The sequence below is a fragment of the Salvelinus alpinus genome, chromosome 23 (assembly GCF_045679555.1).
Source record: "Salvelinus alpinus chromosome 23, SLU_Salpinus.1, whole genome shotgun sequence".
Lineage (NCBI taxonomy): Eukaryota > Metazoa > Chordata > Actinopteri > Salmoniformes > Salmonidae > Salvelinus > Salvelinus alpinus.
Window position 1 is genome coordinate 15,159,372 of NC_092108.1, and position 26,188 is coordinate 15,185,559.

At 43.7% G+C, this 26,188-nt stretch overlaps 1 protein-coding gene across 2 annotated transcripts in view; it reads left to right on the plus strand.

Annotated features, from left to right (window-relative positions):
• The first annotated feature begins 2,756 nt into the window (after positions 1 to 2,756).
• Positions 2,757 to 26,188, plus strand: part of LOC139550316 (leucine-rich repeat and immunoglobulin-like domain-containing nogo receptor-interacting protein 3) — a 91,681-nt gene continuing 68,249 nt past the window's right edge. For both annotated transcript variants that reach the window (XM_071361139.1, XM_071361138.1), the window contains exon 1: positions 2,757 to 3,356. The gene's annotated coding sequence lies outside the window, so the exon portion shown is untranslated. The remainder of the gene's footprint in view (positions 3,357 to 26,188) is intronic.

Sequence of the window (26,188 nt, forward strand, 5' to 3'; positions counted from 1 at the left end):
CAGCTATAGTGAATGTGAGACTTTACAGTACCCAGCTATAGTGTGTGTGTGTGTGTGTGTGTGTGTGTGTGTGTGTGTGTGTGTGTGTGTGTGTGTGTGTGTGTGTGTGTGTGTGTGTGTGTGTGTGTGTGTGTGTGTGTGTGTGTGTGTGTGTGTGTGTGTGTGTGTGTGTGTGTGTGTGTGTGTGACTTTACAGTAGCCAGCTATAGTGTGTGTGACTTTACAGTAGCCAGCTATAGTGTGTGTGTGTGACATTACATCAGCCAGATTTAGTGTGTGTGACTTTACAGTTGCCAGGTAAAGTGTGTATGTGTGTGTGTGTGTGTGTTTGTTTGTGTGTGTGTGTGTGTGTGTGTGTGTGTGTGTGTGTGTGTGTGTGTGTGGGTGTGGGTGTGGGTGTGGGTGGGTGTGTGTGTGTGTGTGTGTGATTTTACAGTAGCCAGCTACAGTGTGTGTGTGACTTTACAATAGCCAGCTATAGTGAATGTAAGACTTTACAGTAGCCAGCTATAGTGTGTGTGTTACTTTACAGTAGCCAGCTGAAGTGTGTGTGTGTGACTTTACAGTAGCTAGCTGTAATGTGTGTGTGACTTTACAGTAACCAGCCATAGTCTGTGTGTGACTTTACAAAAACCAGCTATAGTGTGTGTGACTTTGCAGCAGCCAGCTATAGTTTGTGTGTGACTTTACAGTAGCCAGCTGAAGTGTGTGTGTGTGACTTTACAGTAGCTAGGTGTAGTGTGTTTGTGTGACTATACAGCAGCCAGCTGGAGTGTATGTGTGACTTTACAATAGCCAGCTATAGTGTGTGTGTGACTTTACAGTAGCCAGCTATAGTGTGTGTGTGACTTTACAGTAGCCATCTTTAGTGTGTGTGTGTGTGACTTTACAGTAGCCAGCTATATTGTGTGTATGTGTAACTTTACAGTAGCCAGCTATTGAGTGTGTGTAACTTTACAGTAGCCAGCTATAGTGTGTATGTGACTTTACAGTAGCAATTTATAGTGTGCGTGTGGCTTTACAGTAGCCAGCTATAGTGTGTGTGTGTGTGACTTGACAGTAGCCAGCTAATTTGTGTGTGTCTGACTTTACAGTAGCCAGCTATTGTAAGTGTATTTGACTTTACAGTAGCCAGCTATAGTGTGTGTGTGTGTGTGACTTGACAGTAGCCAGCTAATTTGTGTGTGTCTGACTTTACAGTAGCCAGCTATAGTGTGTGTGTGTGACTTCACATCAGCCAGCTTTAGTGTGTGACTTTACAATAGCCAGCTATAGAGTGTGTGTGTGACTTTACAATAGCCAGCTATAGAGTGTGTGACTTTACAGTAGCCAGCTATAGTGTGTGTGTGACTTTACAGTAAACAACTATAGTGTCTTTGTGAGTTTACAGTAGCCATATTTAGTGTGTGTGTGAATTTACAGTAGCCAGCTACAGTGTGTGTGTGTGTGTGGCTTTACAGTAGTCAGCTATAGTGTGTGTGTGTGTGACTTCACATCAGCCAGCTTTAGTGTGTGACTTTACAATAGCCAGCTATAGAGTGTGTGACTTTACATTACCCAGCTATAGTGTGTGTGTGACTTTTCAGTAGCCAGCTATAGTGTGTGTATGACTTTACAGTAGCCAGCTACAGTGTGTGTGACTTTACAGTAGCAAGCTACAGTGTGGGTGTGGCTTTACATTAGCCAGCTACTTTGTGTGTGTGTGACTCTTTACAGTAGCCAGCTACAGTGTGGGTGTGGCTTTACATTAGCCAGCTAATGTGTGTGTGTGTGTGTGTGTGTGTGTGTGTGTGTGTGTGTGTGTGTGTGTGTGTGTGTGTGTGTGTGTGTGTGTGTGTGTGTGTTAGCGGGGCGGCAGGTGCTCCTTGGCCTCTGGGTCAGGCTGGCCAAGGAGCACTTCTCCTTTACTGTGATGGGCTTGCAGGGAGTGTGGGAGTACGTGTGTATGTTTTTCCCTTTGCCTGAACGCAGATGCCTGATGATCTGATCCACTCTGACAGGACACCACAATACACCACAATACACCACAATACACCACACCTTCTCCCTTTTCCCCTCTCTCTCTCTCTCTCTCTCTCTCTCTCTCTCTCTCTCTCTCTCTCTCTCTCTCTCTCTCTCTCTCTCTCTCTCTCTCTCTCTCTCTCTCTCTCTCTCTCTCTCTCTCTCTCTCTCTGTCTCTCTCTCTCTGTCTCTATCGGTCTCTATCGGTCTCTGTCTCTGTCTGTCTCTCTCTGTCTGTCTCTCTGTCTCTCTCTCACTCCCTCAAACATGTGATTGGTTGACATTTATGTATTACAATTTTACAATTTTGTTCCCGTCTGACTCTTGCCAGAAGATCCCTTAGCCCTGAGCCCAACAGTAGCGATAGACAGAGACATTTAGACAGTTAGTGGCGAGAGAGACAGAGAGAGGGAGAGAGAGATATAGAGAGAGTGCGATGAAGAGAGAGAGAGGGAAAGAGGGAGAGAGAGATTAAGAGAGAGGGAGATAATAGAGATAGATTGCCACTTGCTTTGGCAATGTAAACATATGTTTCCCATGCCAATAAAGCCCCTTGAATTGAATTGAATTGAAAGAGGGAGATAGAGAGAGCAAGAGAGAGAAAGAGGCGGAGAGAGCGTGAGAGAGAAGAGACAGAGGGAGACAGAGGCAAAGAGAGAGTGAGAGAGAAAGAAAGAAATATTGAGAGAGGAAGAAAGAGCAGGGAGAGAGCGAGAGAAAGAGAAGGGAGAGAGAAAGAGAAGGGAGAGTGCGAGAGTGCGAGAGCGAGTGAGACGCTGACACTGAGAGAGACGCACCCTGTAAAAGAGGCAGAGTCAACAGCTACAGCAACAGAGCTCCCTTTCTCTCTCACACACAGACAGAGAACCAGACCCATTCCAGGGGAGACGGTGAGCACACACCCCCACTGAGAAGCACCGTCTCTTGGGAGGAGATCCCACACCCCACCCCTCCTCCGTCTGTGTGTTTTTGCAAAAGAACTGGAAGAGAGACGTAGAAGAGAGTGAAGGAAGGAGGGATGAGTGGCTTGTTTCGCACAGCTGCTGATGCTAGAGGCTGAGAACGAGGGACGCTGACGAAGAGAAAGAGAACAAGGGATCTGAAGACCAGAGGATTGGAGGAGAGGAAGACTGGCACGTGTAGAGCTTCTCAAACATATGGACAGAGACAAGAGAGGGACACGGTGTCGGGGAACACACACACACACACACACACACACACACACACACACACACACACACACACACACACACACACACACATCACACGCACAAACATCACATCACACACACATCACATCACACACACACACAGGCACCGATGAGGAGGGAACAGGGACCAAGCTTCAGTCCTGGGTGAGTTAACTTCTACTGACAGTAACCATGAGCCAAACACACACACACACACACGCATACGCACTCATAATACACAAAGGTGTAAACGTGACACACACACACAAACACACACACACACGCATACACACTCATAATACACAAAAGTGTAAACGTGACACACACACAAACACACACACACACAGATGCAATCAGATATGTGCACATACTCATACACACAGACATAAACATACACACTCATAAACATACTGAGGTCAATAGATGACTGTGTGTGTGTCATCATGCGGCTCTCTACCCTGACCAGTCTTACACTCTCTCACCAGGGTTAGGAGAGAGAGAACAGATCAGAGGGAAACAGGAGTCTGTGTGTTTACCTGTGGATGAATGTGAGCGAGTCTGTGTGTTTACCTGTGGATGAATGTGGGCGAGTGTGATTGTTTACCGTTGGATGAATGTGAGTGAGTGTGTGTGTTTACCTGTGGATGAATGTGAGCGAGTCTGTGTGTTTACCTGTGGATGAATGTGAGAGAGTGTGTGTGTTTACCTTTGGATGAATGTGATATATCCAACCAGAGAAGTGATTGGTAGCTGTAGATGTAGTTATATCCAACCAGAGAAGTGATTGGTAGCTGTAGATGTAGTTATATCCAACCAGAGAAGTGATTGGTAGCTGTAATTGTAGTTGTATCCAACCAGAGAAGTGATTGGTAGCTGTAATTGTAGTTATATCCAACCAGAGAAGTGATTGGTAGCTGTAGATGTAGTTATATCCAACCAGAGAAGTGATTGGTAGCTGTAATTGTAGTTGTATCCAACCAGAGAAGTGATTGGTAGCTGTAGATGTAGTTATATCCAACCAGAGAAGTGATTGGTAGCTGTAGTTGTAGTTGTATCCAACCAGAGAAGTGATTGGTAGCTGTAGTTGTAGTTGTATCCAACCAGAGAAGTGATTGGTAGCTGTAGTTGTAGTTGTATCCAACCAGAGAAGTGATTGGTAGCTGTAGATGTAGTTGTATCCAACCAGAGAAGTGATTGGTAGCTGTAATTGTAGTTGTATCCAACCAGAGAAGTGATTGGTAGCTGTAATTGTAGTTATATCCAACCAGAGAAGTGATTGGTAGCTGTAGATGTAGTTGTATCCAACCAGAGAAGTGATTGGTAGCTGTAATTGTAGTTATATCCAACCAGAGAAGTGATTGGTAGCTGTAATTGTAGTTGTATCCAACCAGAGAAGTGATTGGTAGCTGTAGATGTAGTTGTATCCAACCAGAGAAGTGATTGGTAGCTATAATTGTAGTTATATCCAACCAGAGAAGTGATTGGTAGCTGTAGTTGTAGTTATATCCAACCAGAGAAGTGATTGGTAGCTGTAGTTGTAGTTATATCCAACCAGAGAAGTGATTGGTAGCTGTAGATGTAGTTGTATCCAACCAGAGAAGTGATTGGTAGCTGTAGTTGTAGTTGTATCCAACCAGAGAAGTGATTGGTAGCTGTAGTTGTAGTTGTATCCAACCAGAGAAGTGATTGGTAGCTGTAGTTGTAGTTGTATCCAACCAGAGTAGTGATTGGTAGCTGTAGTTGTAGTTGTATCCAACCAGAGAAGTGATTGGTAGCTGTAATTGTAGTTATATCCAACCAGAGAAGTGATTGGTAGCTGTAGTTGTAGTTGTATCCAACCAGAGAAGTGATTGGTAGCTGTAGTTGTAGTTATATCCAACCAGAGAAGTGATTGGTAGCTGTAGTTGTAGTTGTATCCAACCAGAGAAGTGATTGGTAGCTGTAATTGTAGTTATATCCAACCAGAGAAGTGATTGGTAGCTGTAGTTGTAGTTGTATCCAACCAGAGAAGTGATTGGTAGCTGTAGTTGTAGTTGTATCCAACCAGAGAAGTGATTGGTAGCTGTAGTTGTAGTTATATCCAACCAGAGAAGTGATTGGTAGCTGTAGTTGTAGTTGTATCCAACCAGAAAAGTGATTGGTAGCTGTAATTGTAGTTATATCCAACCAGAGAAGTGATTGGTAGCTGTAATTGTAGTTATATCCAACCAGAGAAGTGATTGGTAGCTGTAATTGTAGTTATATCCAACCAGAGAAGTGATTGGTAGCTGTAGTTGTAGTTATATCCAACCAGAGAAGTGATTGGTAGCTGTAGTTGTAGTTGTATCCAACCAGAGAAGTGATTGGTAGCTGTAGTTGTAGTTATATCCAACCAGAGAAGTGATTGGTAGCTGTAGATGTAGTTGTATCCAACCAGAGAAGTGATTGGTAGCTGTAGATGTAGTTATATCCAACCAGAGAAGTGATTGGTAGCTGTAGTTGTAGTTGTATCCAACCAGAGAAGTGATTGGTAGCTGTAGATGTAGTTGTATCCAACCAGAGAAGTGATTGGTAGCTGTAGTTGTAGTTGTATCCAACCAGAGAAGTGATTGGTAGCTGTAGTTGTAGTTGTATCCAACCAGAGAAGTGATTGGTAGCTGTAATTGTAGTTATATCCAACCAGAGAAGTGATTGGTAGCTGTAGTTGTAGTTGTATCCAACCAGAGAAGTGATTGGTAGCTGTAATTGTAGTTATATCCAACCAGAGAAGTGATTGGTAGCTGTAGTTGTAGTTGTATCCAACCAGAGAAGTGATTGGTAGCTGTAGTTGTAGTTGTATCCAACCAGAGAAGTGATTGGTAGCTGTAGATGTAGTTGTATCCAACCAGAGAAGTGATTGGTAGCTGTAGATGTAGTTATATCCAACCAGAGAAGTGATTGGTAGCTGTAGATGTAGTTATATCCAACCAGAGAAGTGATTGGTAGCTGTAGATGTAGTTATATCCAACCAGAGAAGTGATTGGTAGCTGTAGATGTAGTTATATCCAACCAGAGAAGTGATTGGTAGCTGTAGTTGTAGTTGTATCCAACCAGAGAAGTGATTGGTAGCTGTAATTGTAGTTGTATCCAACCAGAGAAGTGATTGGTAGCTGTAGATGTAGTTATATCCAACCAGAGAAGTGATTGGTAGCTGTAGATGTAGTTGTATCCAACCAGAGAAGTGATTGGTAGCTGTAGATGTAGTTGTATCCAACCAGAGAAGTGATTGGTAGCTGTAGATGTAGTTGTATACAACCAGAGAAGTGATTGGTAGCTGTAATTGTAGTTATATCCAACCAGAGAAGTGATTGGTAGCTGTAGATGTAGTTATATCCAACCAGAGAAGTGATTGGTAGCTGTAGATGTAGTTGTATCCAACCAGAGAAGTGATTGGTAGCTGTAGATGTAGTTGTATACAACCAGAGAAGTGATTGGTAGCTGTAATTGTAGTTATATCCAACCAGAGAAGTGATTGGTAGCTGTAGATGTAGTTGTATCCAACCAGAGAAGTGATTGGTAGCTGTAGATGTAGTTATATCCAACCAGAGAAGTGATTGGTAGCTGTAGATGTAGTTGTATCCAACCAGAGAAGTGATTGGTAGCTGTAATTGTAGTTGTATCCAACCAGAGAAGTGATTGGTAGCTGTAGATGTAGTTATATCCAACCAGAGAAGTGATTGGTAGCTGTAGATGTAGTTGTATCCAACCAGAGAAGTGATTGGTAGCTGTAATTGTAGTTATATCCAACCAGAGAAGTGATTGGTAGCTGTAGTTGTAGTTGTATCCAACCAGAGAAGTGATTGGTAGCTGTAGATGTAGTTGTATCCAACCAGAGAAGTGATTGGTAGCTGTAGTTGTAGTTGTATCCAACCAGAGAAGTGATTGGTAGCTGTAGTTGTAGTTGTATCCAACCAGAGAAGTGATTGGTAGCTGTAGTTGTAGTTGTATCCAACCAGAGAAGTGATTGGTAGCTGTAGTTGTAGTTGTATCCAACCAGAGAAGTGATTGGTAGCTGTAGATGTAGTTGTATCCAACCAGAGAAGTGATTGGTAGCTGTAGATGTAGTTATATCCAACCAGAGAAGTGATTGGTAGCTGTAGTTGTAGTTGTATCCAACCAGAGAAGTGATTGGTAGCTGTAGATGTAGTTGTATCCAACCAGAGAAGTGATTGGTAGCTGTAGATGTAGTTGTATCCAACCAGAGAAGTGATTGGTAGCTGTAGATGTAGTTGTATCCAACCAGAGAAGTGATTGGTAGCTGTAGTTGTAGTTGTATCCAACCAGAGAAGTGATTGGTAGCTGTAGTTGTAGTTGTATCCAACCAGAGAAGTGATTGGTAGCTGTAGATGTAGTTGTATCCAACCAGAGAAGTGATTGGTAGCTGTAGTTGTAGTTGTATCCAACCAGAGAAGTGATTGGTAGCTGTAGTTGTAGTTGTATCCAACCAGAGAAGTGATTGGTAGCTGTAGTTGTAGTTGTATCCAACCAGAGAAGTGATTGGTAGCTGTAGATGTAGTTGTATCCAACCAGAGAAGTGATTGGTAGCTGTAGATGTAGTTGTATCCAACCAGAGAAGTGATTGGTAGCTGTAGATGTAGTTGTATCCAACCAGAGAAGTGATTGGTAGCTGTAATTGTAGTTGTATCCAACCAGAGAAGTGATTGGTAGCTGTAGTTGTAGTTGTATCCAACCAGAGAAGTGATTGGTAGCTGTAGTTGTAGTTGTATCCAACCAGAGAAGTGATTGGTAGCTGTAGTTGTAGTTGTATCCAACCAGAGAAGTGATTGGTAGCTGTAGTTGTAGTTGTATCCAACCAGAGAAGTGATTGGTAGCTGTAGATGTAGTTGTATCCAACCAGAGAAGTGATTGGTAGCTGTAGTTGTAGTTGTATCCAACCAGAGAAGTGATTGGTAGCTGTAGTTGTAGTTGTATCCAACCAGAGAAGTGATTGGTAGCTGTAGATGTAGTTGTATCCAACCAGAGAAGTGATTGGTAGCTGTAATTGTAGTTGTATCCAACCAGAGAAGTGATTGGTAGCTGTAGTTGTAGTTATATCCAACCAGAGAAGTGATTGGTAGCTGTAGTTGTAGTTATATCCAACCAGAGAAGTGATTGGTAGCTGTAGTTGTAGTTATATCCAACCAGAGAAGTGATTGGTAGCTGTAGTTGTAGTTATATCCAACCAGAGAAGTGATTGGTAGCTGTAGTTGTAGTTATATCCAACCAGAGAAGTGATTGGTAGCTGTAGTTGTAGTTATATCCAACCAGAGAAGTGATTGGTAGCTGTAGTTGTAGTTATATCCAACCATAGAAGTGATTGGTAGCTGTAATTGTAATTGTATCCAACCAGAAAAGTGATTGGTACTGTATGGGGAGTTGGTAGAGTTGAGTTTGCAGACAGCACAGCTCAACCCTCTCATGAATGCTATGCTATACTGCCAGCAGCATTTCATAACTGATTTCCCAGGCCGTCGTGATGATGTATGTAATGATGTACGTGTACTGTATGTCACGATGCTGAGTGTAAACACATATGTCCCGTGGCTGTAACACTGCCACATTTCATCTAGAATTTTATGAATATGAATTACAGCCTATAAAATAGTGCTTGTAGGCTTTCCTCTGTTATGTTGTTGTAGCTGTCTCTCGCTGTCTGTCTGTCTGTTATGTTGTTGTAGCTGTCTCTCGCTGTCTGTCTGTCTGTTTGGTTGTTGTAGCTGTTTCTCGCTGTCTGTCTGTTATGTTGTTGTAGCTTTCTCTCGCTGTCTGTCTGTTTGGTTGTTGTAGCTGTCTCTCGCTGTCTGTCTGTTATGTTGTTGTAGCTGTCTCTCGCTCTCTGTCTGGCTGTCTGACTTTTATGTTGTTGTAGCTGTCTCTCGCTGTCTGTCTGTCTGTCTGTCTGTCTGTCTGTCTGTCTGTCTGTCTGTCTGTTATGTTGTTGTAGCTGTCTCTCGCTGTCTGTCTGTTTGGTTGTTGTAGCTGTCTCTCGCTGTCTGTCTGTTTGGTTGTTGTAGCTGCCTCTCGCTGTCTGTCTGTTTGGTTGTTGTAGCTGCCTCTCGCTGTCTGTCTGTTATGTTGTTGTAGCTGTCTCTCACTGTCTGTCTGTTATGTTGTTGTAGCTGTCTCTCGCTGTCTGTCTGTCTGTCTGTCTGTCTGTTATGTTGTTGTAGCTGTCTCTCGCTGTCTGTCTGTCTGTCTGTTATGTTGTTGTAGCTGTCTCTCGCTGTCTGTCTGTTATGTTGTTGTAGCTGCCTCTCGCTGTCTGTCTGTTATGTTGTTGTAGCTGTCTCTTGCTGTCTGTCTGTTATGTTGTTGTAGCTGTCTCTCGCTGTCTGTCTGTCTGTCTGTTTGGTTGTTGTAGCTGTCTCTCGCTGTCTGTCTGTCTGTTATGTTTTTGTAGCTGTCTCTCGCTGTCTGTCTGTTATGTTGTTGTAGCTGTCTCTCGCTGTCTGTCTGTTATGTTGTTGTAGCTGTCTGTCTGTTATGTTGTTGTGCTGTCTGTCTGTTGTGTTGTGTTGTTGTGCTGTGTTACGCCGTCTGTCTGTCTGTCTGTCTGTTATGTTGTTTAGCTGTCTGTCTGTTGTGTTGTTGTGCTGTGTTACGCCGTCTGTCTGTCTGTCTGTTATGTTGTTGTAGCTGTCTCTCGCTGTCTGTCTGTTTGGTTGTTGTAGCTGTCTGTCTGTTATGTTGTTGTAGCTGTCTCTCGCTGTCTGTCTGTTTGGTTGTTGTAGCTGTCTGTCTGTTATGTTGTTGTGCTGTCTGTCTGTTATGTTGTTGTGCTGTCTGTCTGTTATGTTGTTGTGCTGTCTGTCTGTTATGTTGTTGTGCTGTCTGTCTGTTATGTTGTTATGTTGTTGTGCTGTCTGTCTGTCTGTCTGTCTGTCTGTCTGTCTGTTATGTTGTTGTGCTGTCTGTCTGTTATGTTGTTGTGCTGTCTGTCTGTTATGTTGTTATGCTGTCTGTCTGTTATGTTGTTGTGCTGTCTGTCTGTTATGTTGTTGTGCTGTCTGTCTGTTATGTTGTTGTGCTGTCTGTCTGTTATGTTGTTGTGCTGTCTGTCTGTTATGTTGTTGTGCTGTCTGTCTGTTATGTTGTTGTGCTGTCTGTCTGTTATGTTGTTGTGCTGTCTGTCTGTTATGTTGTTGTGCTGTCTGTCTGTTATGTTGTTGTGCTGTCTGTCTGTTATGTTGTTGTGCTTTCTGTCTGTTGTGTTGTTGTGCTGTCTGTCTGTTATGTTGTTGTGCTGTCTGTCTGTTATGTTGTTGTGCTGTCTGTCTGTTATGTTGTTGTGCTGTCTGTCTGTTATGTTGTTGTGCTGTCTGTCTGTTATGTTGTTGTGCTGTCTGTCTGTTATGTTGTTGTGCTGTCTGTCTGTCTGTCTGTTATGTTGTTGTGCTGTCTGTCTGTTATGTTGTTGTGCTGTCTGTCTGTTATGTTGTTATGCTGTCTGTCTGTTATGTTGTTGTGCTGTCTGTCTGTTATGTTGTTGTGCTGTCTGTCTGTTATGTTGTTGTGCTGTCTGTCTGTTATGTTGTTGTGCTGTCTGTCTGTTATGTTGTTGTGCTGTCTGTCTGTTATGTTGTTGTGCTGTCTGTCTGTTATGTTGTTGTGCTGTCTGTCTGTTATGTTGTTGTAGCTGTCTCTCGCTGTCTGTCTGTTATGTTGTTGTGCTGTCTGTCTGTTATGTTGTTGTGCTGTCTGTCTGTTATGTTGTTGTGCTGTCTGTCTGTTATGTTGTTGTGCTGTCTGTCTGTTATGTTGTTGTGCTGTCTGTCTGTTATGTTGTTGTGCTGTCTGTCTGTTATGTTGTTGTGCTGTCTGTCTGTTATGTTGTTGTGCTGTCTGTCTGTTGTGTTGTTGTGCTGTCTGTCTGTTATGTTGTTGTGCTGTCTGTCTGTTATGTTGTTGTGCTGTCTGTCTGTTATGTTGTTGTGCTGTCTGTCTGTTATGTTGTTGTGCTGTCTGTCTGTTATGTTGTTGTGCTGTCTGTCTGTTATGTTGTTGTGCTGTCTGTCTGTTATGTTGTTGTGCTGTCTGTCTGTTATGTTGTTGTGCTGTCTGTCTGTTATGTTGTTGTGCTGTCTGTCTGTTATGTTGTTGTGCTGTCTGTCTGTTATGTTGTTGTGCTGTCTGTCTGTTGTGTTGTTGTGCTGTCTGTCTGTTATGTTGTTGTGCTGTCTGTCTGTTATGTTGTTGTGCTGTCTGTCTGTTATGTTGTTGTGCTGTCTGTCTGTTATGTTGTTGTGCTGTCTGTCTGTTATGTTGTTGTGCTGTCTGTCTGTTATGTTGTTGTGCTGTGTTACGCCGTGTGCTCTTTTGGGTCAGCTCATTATGATGAGTATATTATTTAGGCTAAAATTGCAAGCTTTATTGTATTTGTATCATTGCAAATAATCCGTAGTGATATTCTGCTCCTGCAGATTCTGTCCAGCCCTGATTTAAAACACGGTAATAGTCTAGTAATAACCTAGTAGTAATACAGTGCTTCCATGTAGTTTTGTCTTGTGTGATAAAGCAACAATATCGGCTTACTGTGTTAAAACGTATGGTGATTTGGGGCTGAAGCAATACTAACCATGGCTGGATTGGTGGCTGCTAATGACCTAACCTGACCTTGTTAAGGTCAGCTGTCGTAACCTGACACAAGTGATCATAATATGTTATGATAGTGGTAATCAGGTTTTTTTTCTCATCGCTGCAAGAACACTGTTACATCACACATCATTGTCCCTCGCTCTCTTTCTCAATCTCTCTCTCTCTCTCTCTCTCTCTCTCTCTCTCTCTCTCTCTCTCTCTCTCTCTCTCTCTCTCTCTCTCTCTCTCTCTCTCTCTCTCTCTCTCTCTCTATCTCTCTCTCAATTCAATTCAATTCAATTCAATTCAAGGGGCTTTATTGGCATGGGAAACATGTGTTAACATTGCCAAAGCAAGTGAGGTAGATATTATACAAAAGTGAAATAAACAATACAAATTAACAGTAAACATTACACATACAGAAGTTTCAAAACAATAAAGACATTACAAATGTTATATTATATATATACAGTGTTGTAACAATGTACAAATGGTTAAAGCACACAAGTTAAAATAAATAAGCATAAATATGGGTTGTATTTACAATGGTGTTTGTTCTTCACTGGTTGCCCTTTTCTTGTGGCAACAGGTCACAAATCTTGCTGCTGTGATGGCACACTGTGGAATTTCTCCCAGTAGATATGGGAGTTTATCAAAATTGGATTTGTTTTCAAATTCTTTGTGGATCTGTGTAATCTAAGGGAAATATGTCTCTCTAATATGGTCATACATTGGGCAGGAGGTTAGGAAGTGCAGCTCAGTTTCCACCTCATTTTGTGGGCAGTGTGCACATAGCCTGTCTTCTCTTGAGAGCCATGTCTGCCTACGGCGGCCTTTCTCAATAGCAAGGCTATGCTCACTGAGTCTGTACATAGTCAAAGCTTTCCTTAAGTTTGGGTCAGTCACAGTGGTCAGGTATTCTGCCACTGTGTACTCTCTGTTTAGGGCCAAATAGCATTCTAATTTGATCAGTTTTTTTTGTTAATTCTTTCCAATGTGTCAAGTAATTATCTTTTTGTTTTCTCATGATTTGGTTGGGTCTAATTGTGCTGTTGTCCTGGGGCTCTGTGGGGTGTGTTTGTGTTTGTGAACAGAGCCCTAGGACCAGCTTGCTTAGGGGACTCTTCTCCAGGTTCATCTCTCTGTAGGTGATGGCTTTGTTATGGAAGGTTTGGGAATCGCTTCCTTTTAGGTGGTTGTAGAATTTAACGGCTCTTTTCTGGATTTTGATAATTAGTGGGTATCGGCCTAATTCTGCTCTGCATGCATTATTTGGTGTTCTACGTTGTACACGGAGGATATTTTTGCAGAATTCTGCATGCAGAGTCTCAATTTGGTGTTTGTCCCATTTTGTGAAATCTTGGTTGGTGAGCGGACCCCAGACCTCACAACCATAAAGGGCAATGGGCTCTATGACTGATTCAAGTATTTTTAGCCAGATCCTAATTGGTATGTTGAAATTTATGTTCCTTTTGATGGCATAGAAGGCCCTTCTTGCCTTGTCTCTCAGATCGTTCACAGCTTTGTGGAAGTTACCTGTGGTGCTGATGTTTAGGCCGAGGTATGTATAGTTTTTTGTGTGCTCTAGGGCAACGGTGTCTAGATGGAATTTGTGGTCCTGGTGACTGGACCTTTTTTGGAACACCATTATTTTGGTCTTACTGAGATTTACTGTCAGGGCCCAGGTCTGACAGAATCTGTGCAGAAGATCTAGGTGCTGCTGTAGGCCCTCCTTGGTTGGTGACAGAAGCACCAGATCATCAGCAAACAGTAGACATTTGACTTCGGATTCTAGTCTCTCTCTCTCTATCTCTATCTCTATCTCTGTCTCTCTCTATCTCTCTCTATCTCCCCCTCTCTCTCTCTTCCCCCTCTCTCTCCCCCGCTCTCTCTCCCTCTCCCTTCTCTCTCTCCCCCCCCCTCTCTCTCGCTTTCACAATCTCTCATTCTTTCTCTCCATTCTTTCTCTCTTACTTTCAAATTCAGAACAAACTTCTCTCTCTCTGCCCATCTTCTCTCTATCTCTGTTCCCCCCCTCCCTCTCCTTCTCCTTCTCTATCGGGTCAGTTTTCATCTCCTCTTTCTATCAAGTATTGTGTATCAGAGTGTTTCCCTGTGTGTTTCCAAGGCTCATGAAGGGTTAGTCTGGCTGGAGAAATGTTATATTCACCCCCAAAATACACACCAATTACTGAAGCTGGCCAGCCCTACAACCATATGGTCAGTCTGACTGTGGGTCCTAAACAGGAGAGTTGTACCTAATTGGAAATCTGCTTTGCAATGCCCCTAACAGGAAGACAAACATGTTGATGCAAGATCCTCCCCAACAATCTGCAACCTTTTTTCCTATTCTTATATCAAGTCATTGTTTTGCCAGACATTTCCCTTTATGATAGAAATCTCCATTAGAAGGAAGTCCAGACCAACTCTGCTCTCCTCTCAGATCCAGATCTCCATCTGGTGAACCTTGAACCGTCACACACACACACACACACACACACACACACACACACACACACACACACACACACACACACACACACACACACACACACACACACACACACACACACACACACACACACACACACACACACACACACACACACACACACACACACACACACACACACACTGTAGTGGGAAAATTAATTTAGACATGCCATGCTGTTTTTACTTAGGGAATTGTCCATTGTTATATGTTCGTGTTTTTTTGCTGATACAGGCGTGTCTTGTGTGACTTAATTATAAGTCTGGGCGTACAGATAAGAGGCGTTTGGGTGCGACCGCAGTATACGACGTCTTGTTTTCACAATCAACAGGAATTTAGCTGTGTGGAAACTTGCAGGAAGGAACAGACCATGGCGGCAACTTCAGCTATCTAAATCACATTTACACACAATGTTCCGTCCCTGTTTCTACACATCTGCTAAACTGCTTCGTAGACAAAAGAGGTTGTACTTTCTATAAAAGCTGAAAGCCAACTCTGTTCGTTGGGCTTTTTAACTCTGCACTATTTGAGTGATTGTTGATCGCTCCATTTTCGCAAATCTTATAATAAAGTTGCTGTTTGAAGAATCTACAGTCTCTATTTTTCTGGTTGGAGTTTCCACTACAACACACACACTGCATACTCACAATTAGTGGAGTCCTGCCAGTGGACTGGCAGTATCTCCCTATTTTTTTACTCTCTCTTTGGACATGGTGTGAGTATGCATTTCCCTCTGTCTGTATCCATGCCTCCTTCTCTCCTTATCTTGCCCTCTCTCTCTCTCTCTGTTTCTCTCTCTCTGTTTCTCTCTCTCTCTGTCACTCTATCTGTCTCTCTCTCTCTCTGTCTCTCTCTCTGTCTCTCTCTCTGTCTCTCTCTGTCTCTCTCTGTCTCTCTCTCTCTGTCTCTCTCTGTCTCTCTCTCTGTCTCTCTCTGTCTCTCTCTCTGTGCCAGCCAGAGAGCATGAAATAGTAAAGTGATTACATCTGGCCCCAGAAGTAATGAGCCCACCTATAACCCTGTTAGTACAGAACTGTAACACACACACACACAGAGACACACACACCCCTTTAGTGGAGTTAGTGTGAAGGCTGCCTGGGCCACGTTATTGCTGCTGCTGAGCTGCTGAGCTGCTCTAAAACATGATTGAGTGAAAAGGTGGAAAAGAAAGAGAGAGAGAGAGAGAGAGAGAGAGAGAGAGAGAGAGAGAGAGAGAGAGAGAGAGAGAGAGAGAGAGAGAGAGAGAGAGAGAGAGAGAGAGAGAGAGAGAGAGAGAGAGAGAGAGAGAGAGAGAGAGAGAGAGAGAGAGAGAGAGAGAGAGAGAGAGAGAGAGAGAGATTGAACATGGATGTAGAGGGATATACAGTGCATTCGGAAAGAATTCAGACCCCTTGACTTTTTCACATTTTGTTACGTTACAGCCTTAATCTAAAATGTATTTTAAAAAATGTGTCTCATCAATTTACACACATTAACTCATAATGACAAAGCAAAAACAGTTTTTTTGAAATTATTGCAAACGTATAAAAAAAACTACTGAAATATCACATTTACATAAGTAATCAGACCCTTTACTCAGTACTTTGTTGAAGCACCTTTGGCAGCGATTACATCCTTGAGTCTTCTTATGGGTATGACGCTACAAGCTTGGCACACCTGTATTTGGGGAGTTTCTCCCATTCTTCTCTGCAGATCATCTAAAGCTCTCAGGTTGGATGGGAAGCATGGCTGCACAGCTATTTTCGGGTCTCTCCAGAGATATTTGATCGTGTTCAAGTCCGGGCTCTGGCTGGACCACTCAAGGACATTCAGAGACTTGTCCCAAAGCCATTCCTGTGTTGTTTTGGCTGTGTGCTTAGGGTCATTGTTCTTTTTGAAGGTGAACCTTCGCCCTAGGTCCTGAGCGGCTCTAGAGCAGGTTTTCATCAAGGATCTCTCTGTACTTTGTTCCGTTCAGCTTTCCGATCATGACTAGTCGCCCAGTCCCTGCTGTTGAAAAACATCCCCATACCATGATGCTGCCACCACCATGCTTCACCGTAGGGATGGTGCCTTTAGGTGCCTTTTGGCAAACTCCAAGTGGGCTGTCATGCGCCTTTTACTTTGGCTTTCGTCTGGCCACTCTACCATAAATGCAGATTGGTGGAGTGCTGCAGAGATGGTTGTCCTTCTGGAATGTTCTCCCATCTCCACAGAGAAACTTTGGAGCTCTGTCAGAGTGACCACTGGGTCCTGGACTTTCTGATGGGCCGCCCCCAGGTGATGAAGGTTGGAAACAACATCTCCACTTCGCTGACCCTCAACACTGGGGCCCCACAAGGGTGTGTGCTCAGCCCTCTCCTGTACTCCCTGATCACCCACGACTGCGTGGCCATGCACGCCTCCAACTCAATCATCAAGTTTGCAGACGACACAACAGTAGTGGGCTTGATCACCAACAACGACGACACAGCCTACAGGGAGGAGGTGAGGGCACTCAGAGTGTGGTGTCAGGAAAACAACCTCTCACTCAACATCAACAAAACAAAGGAGATGATCGTGAACTTCAGGAAACAGCAGAGGGAGCACCCCCCTATTCACATCGAAGGGACAGCAGTGGAGAAGGTGGAAAGTTTTAAGTTCCTGGGCGTACACATCACAGACAAACTGAAATGGTCCACCCACACAGACAGCGTGGTGAAGAAGGTGCAGCAGAGCGTGGTGCGGTCTGCTCAACGCATCACCGGGGGCAAACTACCTGCCCTCCATGACACCTACAGCACCCGATGTCACAGGAAGGCCAAAAAGAGCATCCAGGACAATAACCACCCGAGCCACTGCCTGTTCACCCCGCTATCATCCAGAAGGCGAGGTCAGTACAGGTGCATCAAAGTTGGGACAGAGAGATTGAGAAACAGCTTCTATCTCAAGGACGTCAGACTGCTAAACAGCAATCACTAACTTAGTGATGCTGCCTACATTGAGACCCAATCACTGGACACTTTAATAATGGATCACTAATCACTTTAAACAATGCCACTTTAAATAATGCCACTTTAATAATGTTTAAATATCTTACATTACTCATATCACATGTATATACTGTATTTTATATCATCTACTGCACCTTGCCTATGCTGCTCGGCCATCACTCATCCATATACTTAAATGTACACATTCTCATTCACCCCTTTAGATTTGTGTGTATTAGGTAGTTGTTGGGGAATTGTTAGATTATTTGTTAGATTTGTGTCTAAAAGGTAGTTGTTGGGGAATTGTTAGATTACTTGTTATATATTACTGCACTGTCGGAACTAGAAGCACAAGCATTTCGCTACACTCGCATTAACATCTGCTAACCATGTGTATGTGACCAATACAATTTGATTTGATTTGATCACCTCCCTGACCAAGTCCCTTCTTCCCCGATTGCTCAGTGTGGCTGGGCGGCCAGCTCTAGGAAGAGTTTTGGTGGTTCCAAACTTCTTCCATTTAAGAATGATGGAGGTCTCTGTGTTCTTGGGGAACTTCAATGCTACAGAAATGTTTTGGTACTCTTCCCCAGATCTGTGCCTCGACACAATCCTGTCTCCTTCAACCTCATGGCTTGGTTTTTACTCTGACATGCTCTGTCAATTGTGGGGTCTTATGTAGATAGGTGTGTGCCTTTCCAAATCATGTCCAATCATTGATGAGGGGAAAAATGTATTTAATCAATTTTAGAATAAGGCTGTAATGTAACAAAATGTGGAAAAGGGGAAGGGGTCTGAGTACTTTCCGAATGCCCTGTTTAACAGAAACAGAGAAAATTATTGAGAACACTGGAAAAAGAGAGAAGAAGGTGGGATGAGGAATGGAAATAGGAAAGGACAGAGTAAAGGATATGAAATGCTTAGCCTCTGCATTGGCAGACAGAGAATACTGATGTCTCTCTCTGGTCTCAGGGCACAGCAGGGAGGTGACAATTTTTTTACCCACCCAAGGGGAGAAATAGAGAGAGAGAGAGATTGATGGTTTAACACAAGCATGCGGAGAGAGGGGGAGAGAAATGAGGGAGGAGAGAGAGAAAGGAGGGAGGAGAGAGAGAAAGGAGGGAGGAGAGAGAAAGGAGGGAGGAAAGAGAAAGAGAAAGGAGGGAGGAGAGAGAGAAAGGAGAGAGGAGAGAGAAAGGAGGGAGGAGAGAGAGAAAGGAGGGAGGAGAGAGAAAGGAGGGAGGAGAGAGAAAGGACGGAGGAGAGAGAGAAAGGAGGGAAGAGAGAAAGGAGGGAGGAAAGAGAAAGGAGGGAGGAGAGAGAAAGGAGGGAGGAGAGAGAAATTAGGGAGGAGAGAGGGGAAAGGACAGAGGGAGGAGAGAGAAAGGAGGGAGGAGAGAGTGGAAAGGACAGAGGGAGGAAAGAGGGTAAAGAAGGGAGGAGAGAGGGGAAAGGACAGATGGAGGAGAGAGGGGAAAGGAGGGTGGAGAGAGGGGAAAGGACAGATGGAGGAGAGAGGGGAAAGGAGGGTGGAGAGAGGGGAAAGGACAGATGGAGGAGAGAGGGGAAAGGAGGGTGGAGAGAGTGGAAAGGACAGAGGGAGGAAAGAGGGTAAAGAAGGGAGGAGAGAGGGGAAAGGACAGATGGAGGAGAGAGGGGAAAGGAGGGTGGAGAGAGGGGAAAGGACAGATGGAGGAGAGAGGGGAAAGGAGGGTGGAGAGAGGGGAAAGGACAGATGGAGGAGAGAGGGGAAAGGAGGGTGGAGAGAGTGGAAAGGACAGAGGGAGGAAAGAGGGTAAAGAAGGGAGGAGAGAGGGGAAAGGACAGATGGAGGAGAGAGGGGAAAGGACAGAGGGAGAAGAAAGAAAGGATGGAGGAGATAGAGAGAAAGGAGGGAGGACAGAGTGTTCTAGGAAGTCAGTAGAGGGGATGGTTTTAGCCAACCTGCAGAGACCTCACACATAAACCAGGTTTATCGCTGAAGATTTACCTCAAACCAAAACACAGCTAAACAATGTTTACCAGTTTTATGATCCCAGTGGAAAGCTGGGATCATAAAACTCCTCTTTAAGGGCATTCCATATCAACTCTACACCACAGCTATGAGGCTGGTAAACACCTCATTTAACTGGTTTACAGGCTGTGTGTGTGTGTGTGTGTGTGTGTGTGTGTGTGTGTGTGTGTGTGTGTGTGTGTGTGTGTGTGTGTGTGTGTGTGTGTGTGTGTGTGTGTGTGTGTGTGTGTGTGTGTGTGTGTGTGTGTGTGTGTGTGTGTGTGTGTGTGTGTGTGTGTGTGTGACTACCACAGGGAGTCTGCAGAGACCTCCACATAAACCACCACAGGGGGTCTGCAGAGACCTCCACATAAACCACCACAGGGAGTCTGCAAAGACCTCCACATAAACCACCACAGGGGGTCTGCAGAGACCTCCACATAAACCACCACAGGGAATTAGGCTGTGTGAGAAGGGATATGCAGAGAGAGAGAATAGGAGAGAGAGAGAGGTATAGAAAAAAATGTGAAATCCTCTTGTTCCATTGTGGTGGTCTCCTCTCTCCCCAGGAGCTGTGAAAACCTCAATGGGAGAAAACAGTTAGAACCATGAAGGGCTGTGAGATGGAGGGTTGAAGAAAAAGGGACTTTAAAGGGAGGGGTGTATCTGAAGGTTGCCTAGATAAGGGAGGGATGGAGGGGGGAAAGAGGTAGAGGAGGTGGGGAATTGAAAGAAGTAGGATGTTAAAAGGAGGAAAGGTTGAAAGGGCTGTTGACTGAGATTATGTGGGTCCGTGTGGATAAGGTGTGTGTGTGTGTGTGTGTGTGTGTGTGTGTGTGTGTGTGTGTGTGTGTGTGTGTGTGTGTGTGTGTGTGTGTGTGTGTGTGTGTGTGTGTGTGTGTGTGTGTGTGTGTGTGTGTGTGTGTGTGTGTGTGTGTGTGTGTGTGTGTGTGAGAGAGAGAGAGCGTGAGTGTACGTGTGTGTATTCATGCATGTGTGTGTGCGTGAGTCTGACCTTGAAAAACATGCTGAGGTCGTCCCCTGTGTGGAGGATTATACAGGTTGTCTGGCAGACACAGAGATGGGAACTGACAGTCTGTTTGACATTTTATGGGAGAGGATGCTATACAGACTCAGGAAGGTCAATAACACACACGTACACACACACACGCACACATTTTATAATACTTTATTAGAATCTGAAAAGCATTACTTTCAAGAAGGATTTAAGCATTTCAAAGGTCTTTGTATGCATGAAGAAAAGGTTCACCCATTTAGAATGTTATGTCGTATTTGTGCATCTCTGAGGGATGTTCTATCGATTCCTGTGGTCATTTCATGTTCATGCAAAACTTGTCATACCGGATGTATTTCTGCCTGCTTGAGCGGCAATAGCTAAAAAAAAATATGAAAACATGAAATGACCCTGGAAATTGAAAGAACATCGCTCAGAGACATACAAATACGATATATCATTCAAAATGGTTCAGTCTTTTCTTTACAGAAAGCACCTTCTTCTCCAAACAGCTAGGCTGACCATAACTGCTGAAACAGCCAATTTGCTGTGCTTTAGTCTTAGACAGGCCTGCAATCTGGAGGCCATATACAGTACTGAATGTCAAATATCCAACAAGCTCTCCAGTCTCACGTCAGAATGAATCGTTTATCCATGTTTCAAATTTCAAAGTTGTTCCAAACGTCAAATTTCGAAGTGTTAAGTTTAGACATCAAGTCAGAATTTTGAAGGTTAGAGTTAAGTTTAGTGGCCGGTTTCCACGTCATCTCCTGATGGCCTCAGACATGGATGAACGTCGAATACTGACTTGTAACATGGTTGACCTGCCCTGAAATATCAGTGCTACTAACTTCCACCTTCCCCACACACACACACACACACACACACACACACACACACACACACACACACACACACACACACACACACACACACACACACACACACACACACACACACACACACACACACACACACACACACACACACACACACACACACAGCCTGTAAACCAGTTAAATGAGGTGTTTACCAGCCTCATAGCTGTGGTGTAGAGTTGATATGGAATGCCCTTAAAGAGGAGTTTTATGATCTCAGCTTTCCACTTCATTAAACCACAATGACAGAACAACTCACAGGGTGTGTGTGTGTGTGTGTGTGTGTGTGTGTGTGTGTGTGTGTGTGTGTGTGTGTGTGTGTGTGTGTGTGTGTGTGTGTGTGTGTGTGTGTGTGTGTGTGTGTGTGTGTGTGTGTGTGTGTGTGTGTGTGTGTGTGTGTGTGTGTGTGTGTGTGAAACATTGTTTAGCTGTGTTTTGGTTTGAGGTAAATCTTCAGCGATGAACCTTTCGGTCCACTGGTTCCTACTCTGTCACACTGAATGAAAGAGACTCAGCATTAGCTCTGTTTAGAAGGCTCAGTGTGTGTGTGTGTTTACGCGTGTGTGTGTGTGTGTGTGTGTGTGTGTGTGTGTGTGTGTGTGTGTGTGTGTGTGTGTGTGTGTGTGTGTGTGTGTGTGTGTGTGTGTGTGTGTGTGTGTGTGTGTGTGTGTGTGTGTGTGTGTGTGTGTGTGTTTCAGCCTGAAATAAGTAGATTTTCTCTCTCTCTCTCTTACCCCCTTTCCCCCTCTCTCTCTCCCTCCCTCCCTACCTCCCCTCTCTCTCTCTCCCTCCCTCCCTACCTCCCCTCTCTCTCTCTCCATCTCCCGCTCTCCCTCACTCTCTCTCCAACACTTTCTCCCTCTCTCTCTCCATCTCTTTCTCCCTCTCTCTTTATCTCTCTCTCGCCCTCCATCTCTCTCGCTCTCTCTCTCCCTCTTAATTAAATTAAATTCATTTCAAAGGGCTTTATTGGCATGGGAAACATATGTTTACATTGCCAAAGCAAGTGAAGTAGATAATAAAAAAAGTGGAATAAACAATAAAAAACGAACAGTAAACATTTCACTCACAAAAGTTCCAAAGGAATAGAGACATTTGTAATGTCATATTATGTCTATATACAGTGTTGTAACAATGTGCAAATATTTAAAGTACAAAAGGGAAAATAAATAATCATAAATACGGGTTGTATTTACAGTGGTGTTTGTTCTTCACTGGTTGCCCTTTACTTGTGGCAACAGGTCACAAATCTTGCTGCTGTGATGGCACACAGTGGTATTTCACCCTGTAGACAAGGGAGTTTATCAAAATTAAATTTGTTTTGGAATTCTTTGTTGGTCTGTGTAATCTGAGGAAATGTGTCTCTAATATGGTCATACATTTGGCAGGAGGTTAGGAAGTGCAGCTCAGTTTCCATCTCATTTTGTGAGCAGTGTGCACATAGTATTCTCTTGAGAGCCATGTCTGCCTATGGCGGCCTCTTTCAATAGCAAGGCTATGCTCACTGAGTGTGTACTGTACATAGACAAAGCTTTCCTTAAGTTTGGGTCAGTCACATTGGTCAGGTATTCTGCCACTGTGTACTCTCTGTTTAGGGCCAAATAGCATTCTAGTTTGATCAGTTTTTTTTGTTAATTCTTTCCAGTAATTATATTTTTGTTTTCTCATGATTTGGTTGTGTCTAATTGTTTTGCTGTCCTGGGGATCTGTGGGGTCTGTTTGTGTTTGTGAACAGAGCCCCAGGACCAGCTTGCTTAGGGGACTCTTCTCCGGGTTCATGTCTCTGTGGGTGATGGCTTTGTTATGGAAGGTTTGAGAATCGCTTCCTTTTAGGTGGTTGTACAATTGAACGTCTCTTTTTTGGATTTTGATAATTAGCGGGTATCGGCCGAATTCTGCTCTGCGTGCTTTATTTGGTGTTTTACGTTGTACACGGACAATAGTTTTGCAGAATTCTGCAGAGGCTCTATTTGGTGTTTGTTCCATTTTGTGAATTCTTGGTTGGTGAGCGGACCCCAGACCTCACAGCCATAAAGGGCAATGGGTTCCATAACTGATTCAAGTATTTTTTGCCAGATCCTAATTGGTATGTTGAATTTTATGTTCCTTTTGATAGCATAGAATGCCCTTCTAGCCTTGTCTCTCAGATCGTTCACAGCTTTGTGGAAGTTACCTGTGGCGCTGATGTTTAGGCCAATGTACGTATAGTTTTTTGTGTGCTCTAGGGCAACGGTGTCTAGATGGAATTTGTATTTGTAGTTCTGGCAATTGGACCTTTTTTGGAACACCATTATTTTTGTCTTACTGAAGTTTACTGTCAAGGCCCAGGTCTGACATTATCTGTGCAGAAGATCTAGGTGCTGCTATAGGCCCTCATTGTTGGGGACAAAAGCACCAGATCATCAGCAAACAGTAGACATTTGACTTCAGATTCTAGTAGAGTGAGGCTGGGTGCTGCAAACTGTTCTTGTGCCCTTGCCAATTTGTTGATATAAAGTGCCTTTGGAAAGTATACAGACCCCTTGACTTTTTACACATTTTGTTAGGTTACAGCCTCAATTTACACACAATCTACACACAATACACCATAGGATTTTAGAAATGTTTGCAAATGTATAATTGTTTTTGAATGAAATATCACATTTACATAACTATTCAGACCCTTACTCAGTACTTTGTTGAAGCAACTTTGGCAGCAATAACAGCCACAAGTCTTCTTGGGTATGATGCTACAAGCTTGGCACACCTGTATTTGGGGAGTTTCTCCCATTCTTCTCTGCACATCCTGTCAAGCTCTGTCAGGGTGGATGGGGAGCCTTACTGCACAGCTATTTTCAGATCTCTCCAGAGATGTTTGATCGGGTTCAAGTCCGGGCTCTGGCTGGGCCACTCAAGGACATTCAGAGACATGTTCCGAAGCCACTCCTTCGTTATCTTGGCTGTGTGGTTAGGGTTGTTGTCCTGTTGGAAGGGGAACCTTTGCCCCAGTCTGAGGGCCTGAGCACTCTGGAACAGGTTTTCATCAAGGATCTCTCTGTACTTTTCTTTGCCTCGATCCTGCCTAGTCTCCCAGTCCCTGCCGGGGAAAAACACCCCCACAGCATGATACTGTCACCACCATGCTTCACCGTAGGGATGGTGCCAGATTTCCTCCAGACCTGACGCTGGCATTCAGGCCAAAGAGTTTAATCTTGGTTTCATCAGACCAGAGAATCTTGTTTCTCCAACCGGGCTGTCATGGCCACTCTACTGTAAAGGCCCGATTGTTGGAGTGCTGCAGAGATGGTTGTCCTTCTGGAAGGTTCTCCCATCTCCACAGAGAAACTCTAGAGCTCTGTCAGAGTGACCACCGGGTTCTTGGTCACCTCCCTGACCAAGTCCCTTCTCTCCTGATTGCTCAGTTTGCCCAGGCGGCCAGCTCTAGGAAGAGTCCTAGTGGTTCCAAACTTCTTCCATTTAACAATGATGGAGGCCACGGTGTTCTTGTGGACCTTCAGCGCTGCAGAAATGTTTTGTTCCCCTTCCCCAGATCTGTGCCTAGACACAAGCCTGTCTCGGAGCTCTACGGACAATTCCTTCGACCTCGTGGCTTGGTCTTTGCTCTGACATGCACTGTCAAATGTGGGACCTTATATAGACAGGTGTATGCCTTGCCAAATCATGCTCAATCAATTGAATCTACCACAAGTGGACCACAAAACATCTCAAGAATGATCAATGGAAGCAGGAGCTCAATTTCGAGTCTCATAGCAAAGAATATGTTTCGAATTTTTTGTAAAATGTGCAAACATTTCTAAAAACCTGTTTGTCCTTTATTATGGGTTATTGTGTGTAGATTTTTAAATTAACCAATTTTTGAATAAGGCTGTAATGTAACAAAATGTGGAAAAAGTCAAGGGGTCTGAATACTTTCCAAAGGCATATGTTGTATATGTTGAAGAGGGTGGGGCTCAACCTGCATCCCTGTCTCACCCCACAGCCATGTGGAAAGAAATGTGTGTGTTTGTTGCCAATTTTAACCGCACACTTGTTGTTTATGTACATACATTTTAAAATGTCTTATGTTTTTCCCCCAACATTGATTTACATCAATTTGTATAGCAGACCCTAATGCCAAATTGAGTCAAAATAATTTTTGAAATCAATAAAGCATGAGAAGACTTTGCCTTTGTTTGGTTTGTTTGTTTGTCAATTGCGGTGTGCAGGGTGAAAATGTGGCCTGTTGTATGGTAATTTGGTAAAAAGCCAATTTGACATTTGCTCAGTATATTGTTTTCACTCAAAAAATGTATGAGTCTGCTGTTAATTATAATGCAGAGGATTTTCCCAAGGTTGCTGTTAACTCATATCCCATGGTTGTTATTGGGGTCAGATTTGTCTCCACTTCTGTGGATTGGGGTGATCAGTCCTTGGTTCCAAATATTGGGGAAGATGCCAGAGCTGAGGATGATGTTAAAGAGTTTAAGTATAGCCAATTGGAATTTGTTGTCTGTATATTTTATCATTTCATTTAGGATACCATCAACACCACAGGCCTTTTTTGTATTTTTCATGTAGTTCATTCAATTCTCTCTCTCTCTCTCTTCTAGCTATTGTGCTACTGAATGATAACTAAGTTTCAATAAAAACAGAGACGGAAGAACAGACTCTGACTCTCTCAATTTCCCCCCGATTCCCCCTCTTTTTCTGTTCCGTTTACATCATTTACTTTCTTAGCTGCCTTTTCTCAGATATCATTCACAGGCCAGAGAACGTCTCAATTTATTTTTCTTCTTTCTGTTGTTAATTCAGGTTTTCTTGGCTGGTTGGTCTAATCATTGTGCATTATAAGACCATTGTATCTTTTCAATCTATGGTGGTGGGACGCTCAGCTGTCATAAATTGACTCCCAGTATTTCACCCTATACATTCAGTCCAGTAATGTTATTGTCACGATCTATCACAAGGATGACGCTGGAGAGACGAAGCAGGTACGGGGAGTAACATTTAATAAATAACGGACATGGAACGAGACATAAACAGCTTAGCAAACAGAAAAACAATCAATGCAGAAGCAGGGAACAGAGCTGGGGAACTG